General features: G+C 40.1%; 1 long non-coding RNA gene across 2 annotated transcripts in view; it reads left to right on the top strand.

The window, feature by feature from the left end:
- The window catches only part of LOC143642669 (uncharacterized), an 88,214-nt gene extending 71,615 nt beyond the window's left edge, over nt 1–16,599 (top strand). For both annotated transcript variants that reach the window (XR_013155786.1, XR_013155787.1), the window contains 2 exons: nt 13,036–13,164; nt 15,567–16,599. This is a non-coding gene — a long non-coding RNA (uncharacterized LOC143642669). The remainder of the gene's footprint in view (nt 1–13,035; nt 13,165–15,566) is intronic.
- Nucleotides 16,600–16,919: the final 320 nt, after the last annotated feature.

Below are 16,919 nucleotides of genomic sequence, written 5' to 3'. Positions count from 1 at the left end.
TCCCTGTCGCTTTCCTGGAACTGCTACTGTTGAGGTCACCAATGATTTATTTTTTGCTAAATCCAGTCTTCATCTTACTTCACCTATTTGCCACATTGATTACTCCTTCACTCATGAAATATTTTCTTCACAAAACTGCCAAGACATCTCTCATAGTGTCCTGGTTTTCCTCCTATCTCACTGGCAGCTCCTCAGTCTCCTTCAAGGGTTTGCTCTTCTCTCCTGTGTCTTGGAGATTCCTGGAGCTCAGTTTGGGATTTCTTTTCTGAGTTTTCTATATCACTCTCTACAAAATCTCATCCAGCCCCATAGCTTTAAATCCCATGTGCATGCTAATTGTTCTCAAATACATATCTCAAACTTGAATATCTCTCTCGAACTAGAAGCATTTATACATATCTGAGAGCCTTCCCAACACCTCCACTCCGATTCCCATTAGGTATGCATCACAACTTAACACTCACAAAACTAAACTCCTCATGATCCCCCTTCCACTCCCCCAACCAGTTCCGCCTCCCCATCTCAGTAAATGGCAAGCCCATCCTTTTCATCACTTAGGCCAAAATTGTTTGAGCCATCCCTGACTCCTCTCTTTTTCTCCCATCTCATTCATATCCAATCTAATAACCAATCCTGTTGTATTTCAAATCTCACCATTCTTGACTACCTCCACTGACACCACTGGTCCAAAGAACCCTAGTGTGTTTCCTGGATTGTTGCAACAGCTCCCTGACTGGTCTCTCCACCTGGGCCCTGGCTCCATTTAGTTCTATTCTCTGACCAATGTTCAGAGTGAGCTTGTAAAAGTAAGTCAGAGCATGTCATTCTTCTGCTAAACAGCCTCTAACAGGTTCTCACCCTACTAAGGAGGAAGAGCCAAAGTCTTTGCAGTGACCTACAAATCCTGCACAACCTTCTGCACATCTTCTGCCACTCTCTTCTCATTCATACTGGCCAAGCCACAGTAGGCTGCACCAGACACCTTGGAGTCTTAGCATTTGTTCTTCCCCCTAGTCTGGAATGTTCTTCCCCAAAGAGCTGCATAGCTCAGTCCTGTCCTACTGCCAGTCTTTGCTCAAATGTCATCATCTCAATGAAGCCATCCTTAACCATGCTCTTTAAAACTGCTGCAGCCCTCGCCTACACCACACCCCTCCTTCTCATTGTTTTCATTGCACTCCTAACATGTACATCATAGTTTTCCTGAGTTGCTATGACAAATACCACACAATGTGTTTTGGCTTAAACAACAGGAGTTTATTGGCTCATGGTTTCAGAGGCCAGAAATCTGAATCAGGGCATTAGTAAGACCAAGTTTTCTCTCAGGTTGCTAGTGTTCTGGCTGACCAGCAATATTTGGATCCCTTGGCTTTCCTGTCATACGGTGATGTTCTCTCCTTTCTCTTGTTTATTCCCTTCAGAAACTTTCTGAGCTAAATTCTGTCTTTGAACCTGGAGCTGGGATTGAGCCAGGCACAGAACCTGGGGTCTGGAGGAAAGTGGATACATACAAAGGTGCCACCCTTAATCCCTCTTCTCTAAATGTCTGCTGGCCTTGCTTTTATACTGTCCTTTAATGTCTCAATAATCATCATATCAGCATTAGAATATTCACAACACTAAAGAGATGCCTTACTTTACCAAAAAAAAAAAAAAAAAAGGAAACTGGCTCTCCCCCTATTTACCTGAATTAGATTTCAGCTCCCACTTCTTGGGGTCTTTTCAGTCTCTATAGCAATATTTCCTCTTCCACCTTCATCAAGACCCCACAGTTGTAAGACTTAGAATTATTCTCCTGTGATTCTCTTGGTTTTCCAAACTGCCTTTCAGAATCTCTAGTTCTCTGCCATTCCTTTATTTTCTTTCCTATTCACAACCCTCCTGCCCCTCTTGCTTTTATAGTCTTAACAAAAGTGGTTCTAATTCTATTAAAATTCAATAAAAATTCTCAAAGATGCCTAAAATATTTATGGATTTAAATTTGTGTCAGGAGACCTCCTGATATAGGTGTTCCTATCGTTGTCCCTGAGAATTACAGCCATATGGGAAACAGAATTCCAATCAGATGGTTTGGGCAACACCCTTCTACATGTGAACAAATGGGACTGGTCCCCTGAGGAAGGTGTGCTCAGGCAGTTCCACCACTGTCTCTGATCCTCCCAAGGATCAAAGAGTTAAGTACTTGGAGTCACTCTCTGAAGAGACCTTAACAACCTCATCACTCCCCAGACCTCTGAGTCTGCAGGGACGCTGAGTGAAAACAAGGAGAATGGATGCAAAAGGAGAAATGACTATGTGCAAGCATCTGAATGCCAGAGCTGGGCTCTCTTAGAAACCTTCTAATCATGGCTCCGACTATGCTAGAGCTTCTAAACTCACCACCTGGTGTGCCCAGTACTCTCAAAAGTGCCCAGTAATAGGGCACCATGACATAGGCAATCATCCCAGCAGAAGATAGGGTGCAACTGAGCACGTCAGCCAAGAGGCCAGTCATGGGTAAAAAAGATACACGGACTGATTATGACCTTTAGCGGCCCCAAGCACTGAGGAAGATATGGTGGTCTCCTATACACAGAGTTAATTCGGTGAATGAAAAATGCTAAACCATAAAACTAGTACAGGAGAGTCTAAGAAGTTTTCATGTTCTTCATGATAGCAACCAATTTCAAAGGAATTACACTGGCATCCTAAACATGCACATGGATGGTCTATTTTTGAAGTAACCTAGCCCCTCAAGGTAGAGAAGGCTTTCCTCATAGAGTATCTTACCTGATAGTAGAAAACATTTATTCAGATTCAACTACCCTTTATTGAGTGCCAACTATATGCCAGGTGACACACAAAGCAATTACCCATACCTTGTCTTCTAATTCTAACAATACTGTTTCATGGTGATTTGGGGATGGGGGTAGAGAATTCCATCCATTGCCAAATGAGAGTAAATCAAAAGGTTTGTCACATCTTCCTAGACTGTGGACGGTGTTTTACAAATGAAAAAACCAAGTACATTGATTTGGGTTACCAGACAGCAGATGCCAAGAGATTTGACATGCAAGAGATTTACTGGGACAAGGAACAGGCAGAAAAAGCCTTCAGACCCAACACAATTCTGATCCCTGTGAAGGAGACAGGGAAGGAAAGATGACTAGATCAGAAAAGATTTGGCCAGTCTAATGGGAGCCTTCAAGCCATAGTTGCTCATTGGAAGAGTCCCCAGGATGTCCAGAGTGAATCTGCCTCAGCCCCTCCTCTCCCCACCATGCCAAGTCATTGGCTGGAAACAGCCTGCAGGAGGCATGACTAGGTAGATCCAGAGGGGCAGCAGGTGAGGGATGGAGGACTGGGGTTGGGTGTCTGTCAGTTATAACCCTTGTAGCAGAAGAGCTGAGCAATGTGTTTTCATCACCCTACAATGAGGCATTAGAGAAATTTTCCTATTCATTTAGCTTGTTTGTTAGTGAAACTGTGATTCAAATATGGGCCTTCTGGATATATATTCCATATTTTTCTCACTATCCTAAACAGTCCTCTTAATGTGGGATGGTGTGGGATTGTGAAATTTTAGATTATTGGGAATTTATCTGTTAAAATATTTTCTAAAGATTCCTTCTAATGGGTTTCACTCAGCTTGCTTACAGTCTGGGGAGATTTACCAATGGATGTGTTGCCCATAGTAGAATTTTGTCCAAGTTTCTAGGTATGAGCTTGAGCCAAGAGAAAACATAACACCTTTGATAGGTAACCAAGGCCCTTTGTGCCTTAGGCATCTCTGAAATAGGACTTGCATTCTTGCTGCAAGAGAACACAGCATCATGCCCTATAAAACGTGTTTTTAGAGGCTGATGCCATGAAATAATAAACAAAAACACCATCTTATACCTGTATATACTTTTCTGCCTTATTTGTCTTCCTCTTTCTTCTTGCTCTTTCTCCCCCTTGCAAGGAGAAGGTTTTGTAGCACAGTAACTCATCAAAGTTATGCGGTTGGTGATAGCAAAAGAAATTTTGTTTAGTAGATGCCAAACTCTGAGGAATTCATCCATTTCACAAATATTTACTGAGCACCTACTATGTCCCAGAAACTGGAGATGCAGTGGTGAACGTGGGGACAGACGAGTTTCACGTATCATGAAGTTTACCCACTAATCAGAGAAGAAAGACAATAAACCATAAATAAAATAATATTGAACAGCAGTATCTGCTATGAAGAATATAAAGCAGTACCAAGAGCTCAAGAGTGGTGGGCAAAGGTGCTGAAATAAGATGGTCAGGGAAGGCTTCTAAGCATAGAAATATAAGAATGGAGCCAGCTATGTGAGAAGCAGGAGAAGAGGGGGTATACATCCTTGGCAGAGGAAACCATAAAGAGGAAGGACAGTGCCTTGGAGGCAGGTACAAGCGTGTTCTACTTGAAGCGGTGGAATGATTAAAGTATGGAGAGCACATGAGAGGGTGTCATGAGTCAGAGTTAAGTAGGGGCCACCTCGCCCTGAACGTTGTAAACCAAGGTAAGGATTGGGCTTTATTCTAGTTACAACTGGAAGTCACTGGAGAGTTTAAAGCAGAGCATGTTAGGATTTGATTTACTGTTGTGGAAGCAAGAACAAAAGTAGGAAGACTATTTGAAGGCAATATCAATGGTCCAATGGGGAGATGATGGTAACAGGGGATGAGGTGGTGAGATGTGATCAGACTCCAAGAGTCCTTGGCCTGCACCTACAGAAGCCTGTAGAAATCCAACCTCATCTATGCAGAATGGAGCCTGACATAATGGTCCCTCAGCCTTGACCACTTGGAATGTCATATGAGATGTCAGCAAGATGCAGCTTGGCCCTGGGGTGGGGCAGAGGATCTTAACCATAAAGGAAGAAACCCTGACTCTATATGGTTGAAGGGAGATCTTATCCAAACAGTATAAACCTCTTAAAATCTATTCTTAGGATTCTGGGTGTGTTCATGCTCCACCACTGATAAGATTGTATCCTTTCTAGTAATGGACTGTGGCTGCACATTCCTACAGATACCACAGGACTCAATAATAGCTGATGCTTATATGGTGCTTACTCTATGGCGGGCACTAAGTGCTTTACCTCTATTATCATATTTAATCCTCACAATAACTCTATGATTTAGGTTATCCCTATTTTTTCAGATGAGGAATCTAAGCCACAAAGAGGCTAGGTTACAGAACATGAAAACTGTCACTTTGAAGGTTCTCCTCCACTGAATTTCATGGGCTCCAATGACTCTATGGACATTTAACCCTCACCTAGGTATCCAGGGATGGTTGGCATTTTAGGGCATGAGTGCCATTGGGGAGAGGTCTTCTCAGACTTACTGCCACCTTGCTTATGCAGCCCTTATGAGAGTGAACTCTCCCACTCCAAGCATTGCTGTTATATCCTGGCTGCCAGAAGGGCCCAGAAGAATAGGGAGGAGGATCCTTGGGCCTCAGTGATCAGAAATCTCTGGTACACTCATGCCATGGTCCAGCTCTAGTCAAGGCACTGCTTACTGCAGTGGTCAGGAACACTCAGCAGCAAATTTATTTAACAGTGATTTATTGACTACTCAAGTTGGCATTTAACAGGTACTGAAGGTGATGGGGAACAGAGCTACTCCCTGCCTTCACAATTTTTACAGGTTGGGGGATACTGACAAGTAAATAAGCTTATGTTCATTACATAGCAAGAAAACTTACAACACAAGATATGTGTGTACATATTCAAGCATCAAATTTGGGGGGCATAGAAGAAAAAGGTATTTTCTGGGGAAAAAAAGGATCTAGAATCCATATGGGTGTAGCAGTCAGGGAAAAAAAGATTCAAGAGAAGAAAGGGGGAAATGATTGAGGCCATCATAGAGGAACGTGGAGTATTTCTAAAGAGGCCAGAAACTTCACTGTAAAAGGTAGCATCTGGTTGTGTTTTTGCCTGAAGCCACTGCCCTCCTTTGAGACTGAAAAGCACTTGCCATCTGCTGGATGATGCTAATGTTAATATAGGAAACCATTTTGCTTATGACTTCTATTATACCCAGGAGAAATGGATAGCAAATCTGATTGCACATAGAATGAAGGAAAATATGTTCTTGGGACGCTCCAGGTTGAAAACTGATGGCTCTTAAGAACTCTTCATGAGGTAGTAGATATGAGATGCTTAGATATCATTTATCAATAATTTGTGTCTTGGGGTGAGCAGGAGGAGGATATTTGGGAAACTGAGAACTCCAGAACCCTAATTACCCTGTTCCCTCATCCACCCACTCTCCCAGGCATAGAAAACGGAAGACTTTGCATCTTCAATTGTGGAAGAGTCCGTTGGATAAGGAGGAGAGGAAAACATGGGAACTTTCTCAGGCAGGTCCCATTCTTCCTTTTGAGTTAGAATTGTCCTCTGGGTCACATTATAGAGGAGGGACAATGGTCTGCAGAAGGCTACAGTGAAAATATGTTCTAGGAAATAGGATTATAATTCCAAGAGTCTACTTTTTCTTTCCGTTAACATGGAATGGAATGTCACTCATTTTGTTGGACACTTTAGAAAGATGTAGTCTGTATCTGGCATACAGGCAGATCTGGAGAGAGGCCCCCTCATGAGGCCAGCCACCCTGAAACACCATCCAAGTGCACCTCTTTACCTTCCTGATGAATAAGAACTCTGATCAGTAATGCTGACTCTTTGCTGTTTAAGTTGAAAATACTTTTATCCAGCTTGTTGATAACTATCAATTTTGTTTATGCTGTTTTTACTTACTGAAGGAATTTTTTTTTCATATACTCAGTCCTACTCATCTTAGCTTTTACAGTTTGCATCTTTGGCTTTGTACATAATGAAGCCTTGGACGCTCCAGTGTTATAAATTATTGATGCACATTTCTTTTTATTCTTTAACTCTAATCCAGCTAGAACTAATTTTTGTGTCCAGAATGAAATCAAGATCTAATTTTATTTTAATACTCTAAATAATTAACCAATTTTCCCAGGACCACTCGTGGTTTTATCCATTATTTCCATAGTTCAAAGTGCATCTTTATCATATACTAAATATTTTTAAATATCTCCTATAGGAGGTTAACACATATCCTCTTAAGCACGGGTCTGGCCATATAACTCATATTAGTTGATAAAATGCAAATAGAAGGAACACGTGTCACTTCTGACCAGAAGCTTTCAATGCCAGTGAGTGGCTCACCTGGGCCCCATGGAAGAGATTTAGCTGACCCAAGATGGACAGATAGCTTGGGGAAAAAAGAAACTTTTGTTGTAGTAAACTATTGATATTTGGTGGTGTTTCAGTTTGCTAAAGCTGTCAAAATGCAATATACCAGAGATGGATTGGCTTTTAGCAATGGGGTTTTATTAAGTTACAAGTTACAATTCTAAGGCCATGAAAGTGTCCACATTAAGGGCATCAACAAAAGGATATCTTCACTGAAGAAAGGCTGATGGCATCCGGGTTCCTTTGACACATGGGAAGGCACATGGTGACATCTGCTGGTCCTTCTCTCCAAAATGTCTCTGGATTTCTGTGGGTCTTTGCTTGTTTCTCCTGGGGTGTTTCTATTTCTTCTCTCTCTCTCCCTCTCTCTCTCTCTCTCTCTCAGTTCTCTTAAAGGGCTCCAGTAAATGATTAAGACCCACTTTGAATTGGTTGAATCACATCTCCATGGAAACAACCTAATCAAAATTTCCCCCTCCACAACAGGTCTGCCACCACAAAATGGACTAAAATAACATAATCTTTTCTGGGGTGCATAACAGATTCAAACCAGCACAAGTTATCTTTGTTGTCATGGCATAACCCAATCCACCCTGACTATGGTATGTTTCTGGTCTCTTTCTTCTGCTTATTTTTGTACTAGAAACAGAGAACCGTCACTCTTAATTATCTAAGCCTCACTCAACTAAGACTGAAAATAGGTATAACTCAGATCTGCAAGTTCTGGGAAAACAAACCAAGTAATACATATGCCCAACCCACCCCCCTAAAGGTTTTACATGTTGGCTGTTTTCCCCCTACATTCAGCATTCCATAATGCAGAGTGGCAAGCTGTGGGCATTGGAAGGGAAAACTACTTGGGAGTGGGGATGGGGAGGGGAACAGAAGAGTTTCTTTAAAAGTACCTTGAAAACACTCAGGTTTCAGGTTTTAGTTTTACCTTTCCTCAGCTATTACAAGAGCCCTGACAACAGAATGGGTTCTCCTGGAGTTGTCTGCATTACCACATCCCCTATGGCCATCTTTCTGTCAGTTCCTCAGTTTGGGCCTAATCTAAAGCGCCACATCAAATGGCAGCATTGAGTTGTCCGAAGTGGTGTGGGAAAGGGAAAAATGGAATCTATCAAGGGAAGTGCTGGAAGTAGAGAAGTGGGAAGCCAGTAAAAATTTGCCATCATCACATTTCTTTCAGTCTGTGCATTCCTTATGAATGCAAGCATGTCTGGAAAGGCTACTGTGCTACAGTTCCTTTGTAAGGCATTGCATTGTTTCAAAAGTGGCGCATAATTTAAACCTGTCTTAGTTTCCCAGCTGCTATGACAAATACTACACCATGGTTTGACTTAACTACAGGAATTTATTGGCTTACAAGTTCAGAGCCTGGAAGGTTTGCTTCTTCCTGGACTCAGTAGCAATGTGGTTGGCTGGCAGTTCTTGGGTTCCTTGGCTTTCCTGTTACATGGCGATGTCTCTCCTCTCTTTTCCAGGTTCTGTGACTTCCAGCTTCTGACTTATCCTTATGGCTTTCTCCCACTATTTCTGAATTTCTTTTGCATATTAAGGACTTCAATAAAGCGGGTTAAGACCCAACATCATTCAGTTGGACTGCATCTTTTTTTCTTTTTTGCATGGGTAGGCTCTGGGAATCGAACCCGGGTCTCTGGCACAGCAGATGAGAATTCTGCCACTGAGCCACCGTTGCCCACCTAAGTTGAACCACATCTTAACTAAAAGTAACAACTTCAAGAGATCCTATTAACAATGGTTTCACACCATCAAAAAATGGCATTAAGATTAAGAACATTTTTTCTAGGGTACATAATTCAACTCACCACACAACACCACTGAGCCTGGAACGATCAAACACAAAAGCTAGAAATGATCTTCAGAGAAAGTTTTTTAATGCTCTCCATTTTTGAGAGTGACTTGTCTGTCCCTAGAGGGCAGGGTGTGAATCCTTGCTCCAGCAACTCTGAATATTCAGATTTGCATCTTCCCAACTTTGAAACAATCTTCAGAGCCTCCAAGTTAGCCAGTAATGAGAACTGATGGATTATAGTTAGGATCAAACTTGTGTATAGCAAGGCTCAATTCTACTTCTTTGCCCAAATTTTGACATTGAACAGCAGCCAAAATTAGACTGTCTTTTGAGTTTGAAGTCAAGACAAACTGTACTGTTTCCACCAGCTTGTCTATTCCAACTCCTGCCCCGCCCTCCCCCCCCCCCAACTACCTCTAGAGCTCAGCAGAGATTCACAGACATATAAATCAGAGTTGGCTCAGATTAGAGGAGGATGGAGAACTGGACACCACCCAAACAAAGAAGTCATACCCAGAGCAATTAGTTACCAACAACATACATTTCATAACGCACACTGCAGAAACAAGAACCTCCTCACTTCAGTGCAATTAAGATCAGAAGCAGCTGGAAACACAAAGTCGAAGATTCTAACACAAGGCTATGCCTTGAATGGTGAAATGAAGAAACTGAAGAGATACAGGAAAAAAACATTACTGAATTAGATGATGGAGAGCAGAAAAGGATCCAATCTGGACCAAATAAAAAATATTCTTATCACCTCCTTGATGAAAAAAAACCCAAAAGAGAACTGCCTGAAAATGTAGAGCTGTGTTCCCGTAGCCATGTTTCTTGATGATGATTGAACAATGATATAGCTTTCACAATGAGACTCTGTGAATGTGAAAACCTTGTGTCTGATGCTCCTTTTATCTACTATAGCAACAAAAGAGTAGAACATATGGAATAAAAATAAATAATAGGGGGAACAAATGTTAAAACAAATTTAGTTTGAAATGTTAGTGGTAAATGAAAGTGAGGGGTAAGGGGTATGGTATGAATAACTTTTTTTTCTCTATTATCATTTTATTTCTTTTTCTGTTGTCTTTTTATTTCTTTTTCTAAATCAATGCAAATGTTCTAAGAAATGATGACTATGCAACTATGTGATGATATTAAGAATTACTGATTATATATGTAGAATGGAATGATAGCTTAATGTTTTGTTTGTTTGTTGTTAATTTTTTTAAGTAATAAAAAAATGAAAATATTTACATTGAAAAAAAACCCAAAAGAGCAAATTGTACATATTGGTGATTATACATTATAGTCATACTTAAGATACTACTAAAAAATTTGATATGATGCTCATTTCTTAGCTAAGGTTCAATCATTCTGAATTAATTAAAATGCTTTGCCTTCATAAAACCTATAAGTAAAGAATCCTTTCGAGCTCTTCCCAAATAGATATCTGAATTAGGTGGACTCCACTACCAAGTGATGTCAGGATTCCCATGTCAGACTGGGCAGTCCAGATAACCAGCAGTCCTTACAGAATTGCACCATAGCAAGGCTTAGGCCTATCTGGGAATGCTACAAATTACACTTCATGTCTATCATCTCATTTCAGCCTTACTGTGCCTTTGTAAGGCAGGTAGGGCAGATATTTTACAGAAAAGGAAACTGAGGCATAGTAAAGTCAAGGTTACAAAGTTTGCAAATGATAGTGCTTTATAATTGAAATGGACTCTTGGGTACTTCTCACTAGTCCTGGCTGTCCAACTGGCAAGTCCTTCCAGAAAAATGCTATAAATAGTCAATGCTGTAGCCACCAAGAAAATATGTTTCTTAAAACTTTGGCGAATGGCTTTCCAGCATCTCTGGCATCTATCCTGACTCCAGAGGTAGATCTTAGTACAGCCTGGTTATGACTGTTGGAACCAAGGTGGGCACCTGAGCCAATGACCCAACTTAGGCCATTTCGAACATATCACAAATAAAAACTGAGAAATACAGAGAGGGGGAGTCATTGGAGCTAGGCTCCATTTCAGACAACTCTTTCAAGCAATTCTTCCTTGGATACTCTAGTATCTTCATTCAATATTTTCCTTAAATTTAGCTAATTTTTTTTGTTTCTTTGCTTAACTAATCAATAAAACATAACTTACACAACTTAATTCTCCTAGTGTCTCACTCTCTGAATCATAAACTTTCCTTTTCATCCAACACCTCTTGCTTTTATCCAAATGCAGTTCCTTCTTCATTGACCATTTTGTCTGATGCTCTCTTTCTCCAATTAAAAACAGCAAGGTTGGGGTAGTTTCAATTTCAGCCGCAATTTCCTTTGACTCACCAGCATATCACTATTGACCATCTCAGATGACCATGCACAAATTAGAGGTCAGAGAGGAAAAAACACACTTAGGTTCTTATCAAGGATGAATGGACTGGCACAAAGCCAATGAGATTGTGAAATGACTGTTAAATTAATAAATTCCCTCTCAAATTTCTTAGCTCCTCTGAACACTAAGAAGGTTCTAAAATGTTGTCTCATGCCCACCAGAACCAACTAATTGATTCACATTTCAGATTAGGTCAGTTTAATATCCTTAAACTAGCTCCCTTTTGAGTAGATTTTGCAGTTTTCATAGTACCAGATCATCAGGCTAGTGGGCAAAATAATACTCAGAAAAAGAGTGTTATGAAATCTAAGCTTGCAAGTGGAATTATTAAAAAAATATCAAGGACAGGTGGTTCAGTGGTCGAATGCTTGCCTTTCATGCGGGAGGCCTGGGTTCGATTCCCAGACCATGTAACAAAAAAACAAAACAAGGAATTATAAACTTTAATTCTTGCCTTTCCTTAAACTAAGAGAGACAAGGAAGACCTTTTAGCTGCTTTTCCATCTGATAAGGTTGAGTGCAGTGGCTATAAATTAGAAAATAATAAACACAACTCTGACGTAGACTTGCAGTACCCTGGAGCTTCTCTATAGCTTTACTGACTACTCAGAAGGATCATGGGAAAGGTGGATTTGTCATGGACATCAGCGAAGGAGAAAGATTTTCACAAGTGCCCAAAGCACTTCCTGCATAAACCCTCCCATCTTGGGTGGTTCCAAGCATGGGTAACCAAGAGAATATGCATGAGCCTCCCGTGTTTACTTCAGGATGAGTAAAGGAGCTCTTAATTGGTTTTCTATTCAAATGCATTAAATTAATTTTACCTAAAAAGATTGCTCACTTAGGTCAATGAGGGAAAATTGGATTTAGATTCAGAGTCACTGTACAGACACAAAATAAGTTCTAAAACCTTCACAATTCTACTGTAGCATATGGACAAAGCAAAATTCAAATGACCTTGCAATTTCTGATTCAGATATAAGTATAGTTGTGTATGTTTTCCATTATGCTGTGTAAGTGGTGGGGGTGGGGACCGGGGAATAAAGGAAATAGAGCCAGGTTTTGTCTGCTCTGAGACTGATTCAGTCACTTCAGAGGAGTCAGCCATGTCATTTAGGATGAGCCAATATTGGAGTCAAGCAGATAAGGACCAATGTATTTTATATATATACTGTCAAACAAGAGCACTAGATAAGGAGCCCTGAGATCAGGCCCGAAGATAAGCAGTCCCACTGTCTAGACAAGCACGTCTTCCTGTGTGATTCTAGGAAACAAAAAGATCCAGAGACTAAGTGATCTCTGAATTTCCTTCCAACTATAAATTAAGATTACAATGGCCATTTTATCTTGGTATTTCTTATTATCCAAAATTTGAAGTAAATTTTATCTCCAAAGTTTCTGTGCAAAACCCTAACATAATAAATTCCTATTTATCTAGAATCTAAACCTCCAAAAAGTTCAAATAATCAGAATAGTTTTTGCAAAGCTCTATAATGTGCATAATGATGGTCATCATGCTGCACAGTATCCTAAATTGCTTGCAGATCTTTCAGAAAAAGATTCATTCCTGTTCATTTTGGTTTTATAATTATGCTGCATTCTAATTCTCTTCCAGTGAAATCTCAAGAAATGAGAGAGTCATAGCAGTACAGTGACTGAGAGAAGCGGAAACATCCTCCATCACTTCATCAGATTCTTTAGATCTCAACAGTGAGGCTGGTGGTTTGCAATGATTTTTTTCCTTGTAAGTAAATAAATCTCTTTGTATTTCCATCAATTATTCTTGGCATCCAGAAAAGACATAATTTTTTTTCTTTTTTACTAAAATTGGACACACTTCACTATCCAGTTAGTTCACTGAACCAAAAGAAAAGATCTTTATTTCTTTGGGACATCTCTATTTCTTTGGATCTATAAAAGGCTGACCCCAATTCAGGAAAAAAGTTTCCTTAAATCCAAAACCGTAGTAGAGGAAATGTCTTTTATTTTATAATAGAGAGCCAAGTGCAACTATTTAAGAAGTTCAGCTGTTTCTAGAGAGAACACAGTTGTTCAGTAAATGGAGTGCCCCCATGGGCTCGGCACTCACTAGACCTTGAGTACATGCTGAGGGGTAAGAACCATCCCTGCATCAAAGCCATACAGTCCCTCTGGGATGGCAGAGAAGTCTGCCATTGGCAAGCCTCTGTTGATAAGTAAACAGGAAGTGCCATGGAGCAGAGAAAGGGAATGCACAGCCTGGGCTGGGTATGGCGGTGGCCAGGGCCTCTTAGAGGAGAAGCCCCCAGGGCACTACTGACTGGAATTGCACTAGGAGAAAATTTCAGAAGGGGTTTGCTTTTGATTTCTCTTTTCAACCTTTTTTAAGGTGCTATATAATGGTGGTCAATGCTGTCAGACTCTAGAGGTAACAAGCTGGGTTCAAACCCCAGCTTAGCTATTTACTAGCTGGATGATCCTGGGCAATTTATTTAACCTCTCCACGCCTCAGTTACCTGTATGTAAAATGGTGATAATAATATCTACTTCATGGTGATGTTGTAAAGGTTGAAGTGCTTGACTAGTGCCTGGTATATAGTGCTACTTACAGGTTCTTATTTATCTTAAATGTTTCAGGTATTAACATCCAACTCATTTAAAGGTCAGTGCCTAGGCAACTTCAATAGCAAATGGCAAAGAATGTGAAAGTGACCAGAAAGTATCTACGAAGAATCAGCTTGGTTTCCCAGCAACCTGGCCGCAATCCACCTTACCCATCTCTTGGCTCACAGCTCTCCCAGGTGTTCTGGCTCTGCACCTTTCCTCCTGCCCTTAGTCCCATCCCCTCCATCCTGCCCTTCTTTCAAGGCTCTGGTCAACTTCTCCTTTCCTAGGGAGACTTCCCTGATTGTATCAGGCCACCATGTCCTCTCTCTAGGGTACTCCTGCGAAAGCTTTTTACCACTCTCAGACTACCTTTTGCATACCACTTACTATTATAGTTATGTTAGAGCACTTCTTTTAATCTCCTGGCCTTACTAGATTGTAAATTACTTGAAGGCAGGGCCATATCTTACTCATGTTGGCAATTTTGAGCAGGACTAACCTACACAGTCAATCTTGAATTTGTTTTTATAAATGAGTGTATGAAGTAAAAACAAGCAAAAAAAAAAATACACAGTGATTTAGGGGATGGGTTCTGGAGTCAAGTAGACTTTAATCCTGCCTCTCTTACTTTCAGCTGTGGAACTTTGGGCAGTAACTGTATCTGTTTCTTGTCTCCTCACAAGTAAAGTGGAGATAATCACAGGTCCTCTTTAAAGGGTTGTTATGAGGAATAAATGAGATAATATCTGTAAAGGACTTAGCAGGGCACTTGGCATTTAATAAGAGTTCATTAAATGTTAATCATTGTTGTTACTATTATTTTGTTACCTTCATCATTTTTATAATTAGTCTGGGGCCATTTTATTTCTAGGGTAGCAGCTCTCCACCCATCAATGACACCTAAGGAGAAAAATGTATTCCAATGTAGTACTACCATTAGGGGTCAAATTATGATGTTGAGTCAATAAGAGAATTCCAAATATTCTTAGTATGTGCTGCTTAAGAATTCAAAGACATGTTTCATATTTTAGAAACATGTCCATTGAACAAACATTTTCAAATGTTAGCACCTATGATAAGTTCCCATGTAGGAATCATTTTGTTTCCAGCGATATGATAACATGATCTATAGCTCACCTGTCTGAAGGTATTGTAAAGTTCACCTGATGGCAAGAACCATCTTCCCCTGGTACAGCTAGGGGGAAATGAGGCACAGAGATACATCTGACTTAAAGATGTAGAGTTAATGGCAAAACATATTCAAAAATATATTCATTCTCAAATACCAAATGCAGAAGCAAATCTCATTTGGCTGTTTTGCTTCGTTGTTTTTTAAGTACAACTTTTAGTAAAAGGGCATATCCTTAAGCAGAACCTTGAAAAGTACAAATCATCCAAGCAGCTAAGATGAAGTGATTCAAATATAGAATATTCTGGTGTTCTTGTTTGTTGAAAGAAATAATTTCAAGTATTGTATCAATCAGGGACCAGTCAGAAGACAGAAACCATGGCAGTTATTTTTGCAAAGAGAATATAATATATAACAATTTTGTTAACTAGGTATATTTAAACACTGAAAATGCAAAAAGAGAACATCATGGAGGCCGCCACTGGAGGAAGCAGTTACCAACCCCCGTACTGAGAAACAAAAGGAAAGAAGTTGGACATATTAAAACTAAGAAGCTCAGAGGAGGGACCCCAAAGGGCTGAGACTCAGACATCGTAGAAAGGAGAGCAGTTTGGCTGGTGCTGGTGTCTCTGAAGCTGGAGAATGGCCCTGTGGGCCTGGGACACAGACTCCTGAAGAATAGGTGTCAACCGACTGCTGCTGTGAACATCTCTAAGGGGGTAAGGAGGCTGATTCTTTAAATGTTGGAAAAACTGCAATGTGCATTCAACTATTGCTACTGGGATGAAATGCTGCTAAGATGAAGGAGCTTTTCTAGGGTGATACCACAAGAACAGGAAGCAAACTGAAAGGAGAGAGTGTCTTACTCCTCCAGTCTTCCAGTCTCTAACATATGCAACTGACAGAGGCCAGCTAGGAAGCAGTTGGCCAAACAAAAATGTGGTTTTCAGAGTCAAGTCTGGCTGACACCATAAAGTAAGGAATAAAAGTGTGGGTTGGGAGCTAATAAACAATAACAATTGGCATAAGTCTCTAGAGGAGGGAGATTTTTAAATATTCTGCTTTTCTTCATAGTTATTTGTGCTGATTCTAGCCATCTGTCTCCTGTACTTTACTTTGCTCCTGTTTGCATACTTTCTAATATAATTAAGATATGAAAATGTCTTACCAATTTAAACATGTCTTTTTAGTAGACTTCTAGGTGAAAATGAGAAGTTTTCAGAAAGAATATCACCAGACTTTTTACCCCGAAATCCCACAAAACTATGATTTATCCACTATTCTTATGTTCAATAAATGCTATTTATCTTAAAGAGAATAATATATATGATAAGTAATTTTCAAAGATGACTGAAGGATAATGCTGAAAGCCTTATGTACCATATTATAAATCAATGAAAAACTATAATGGATAACCATAGTAATGGGAATTGTTAGTGGAAAATGCATATCACTCAAAAATTCTCAGAGAGGGCGGGCCACAGTGGCTCAGCAGGTAAGAATGCTTGCCTGCCAAGCCCAAGGACCTGGGTTCGATTCCCAGTGCCTGCCCATGTTAAAAAAAAAAAAAATTCTCAGAGCTTTGTTGTTGTTTTGGCTTAAATTACTTAAAAGAATAATTGTTTAAACCATGAAGCCCCTAATCGAACCAGTTAAAACTTGATTTAATTTTGCTCAAAGGTAATTTAGGAAGTGCAACCAGTTTCAATGGTGAGCGACTATGAGAAATTTAGCTGGATAATAGTATTTCAATTCATTCAGTTCAATTGAAAAACATTTTGAGG

The sequence above is a fragment of the Tamandua tetradactyla genome, chromosome 7, assembly GCF_023851605.1.
Source record: "Tamandua tetradactyla isolate mTamTet1 chromosome 7, mTamTet1.pri, whole genome shotgun sequence".
NCBI lineage: Eukaryota > Metazoa > Chordata > Mammalia > Pilosa > Myrmecophagidae > Tamandua > Tamandua tetradactyla.
Note: the sequence above shows the minus strand (reverse complement) of the source record. Positions and strands in the feature narration are given on the sequence as shown.